Source organism: Mus pahari, chromosome 15 (genome assembly GCF_900095145.1).
Source record: "Mus pahari chromosome 15, PAHARI_EIJ_v1.1, whole genome shotgun sequence".
NCBI classification, from domain to species: Eukaryota; Metazoa; Chordata; class Mammalia; order Rodentia; family Muridae; genus Mus; species Mus pahari.
The window spans coordinates 79,183,265-79,184,455 of NC_034604.1; positions in this window are offsets into that span (position 1 = coordinate 79,183,265).

Below are 1,191 nucleotides of genomic sequence, written 5' to 3' on the forward strand. Positions count from 1 at the left end.
AATTCATTGTTTTTAATAGCTGAGTAGTACTCCATTGTGTAAATGTACCACAGTTTCTGTATCCATTCCTCTATTGAGGGACATCTGGGTTCTTTCAAGCTTCTGGCTATTATAAATAAAGCTGCTATTTTTATAAGACAGCATGTTAGTTTTACAGTATTGAGAAAGTAGCACAATTTTAATCCCAGTGCTCAGGATGCAAAGGCGAGGCAGGCAGATCTGAGTGAGCTTGATGCCAGCACTGTCTGAATAGTAAGTCTATGGCTGGCCAGGTCTGCATGGTGAGCCCTTGTCTTAAGCTATACAAACAAACAAGTAAAGAAGTATACAAGAGAAAGAAAACAGTAGCACTGAAACTAATTCCATGGTTTGGGTGTGCTGTCTTTTGCTAACAAAAATATAGAATGGATATTAAATATCTGGCTGTGTGCCACAAAGTCTCGGAAACATAATCTGACAAATCAAGTCTTTTCCTGAATAGCACTGGTAGCTTATGTATCTCAATGTGACTGTAGAGTGTAGACAGCCTGAGTCCAGTTGGTCTACCTTTTAACTTAGTCAATTAAATGTTTATCTAATTTGGCTGGGATAATATGATTGTGTCATATAAATGTCATATAAATACATTTTCTTGGGCTTTCTATTAAGCAGTGACTGAGCTAGAATTCATTCCAATCTTAATTTTTTTGCATATGTTAGTAATTCATCAAGAAAAAAAATGTAGCTTTAAGTATTCATTTTTTCTGCAATTGTTCATCCTTTAATATCTTTGTTTTACTGAGAAATATGGACATATTTAAACAAATTGCCATGTATAACTGAAGGAATGTATGATATTTATGCATCTCTGAGATATTCCATACCTTAATAACTTTCTAGTATAGACACCAACACATTAAATATATAATTTTATATTTTAAGGAAAGAGATTTTTACTAGTGCATTTATTTTTCTGTAAAAGTACCTTTACAGGTTCTGCATCTCAGAATATGAGTGAGACCCATGAGAGATCATATTTAAAACACACGTAGAAGAAAACCACAAATACTATATATTTTAAAGATGACAAAAAAAAAAAAAAAAAAAAAAAAAAAAAAATACAGGCTGGAATTGCTTTTCAGCAGTGATCTATCTCCAGGGAAGATCACATTAAGCTTTTGGAGAGATAACTATTTTGGACAAATAAAATGA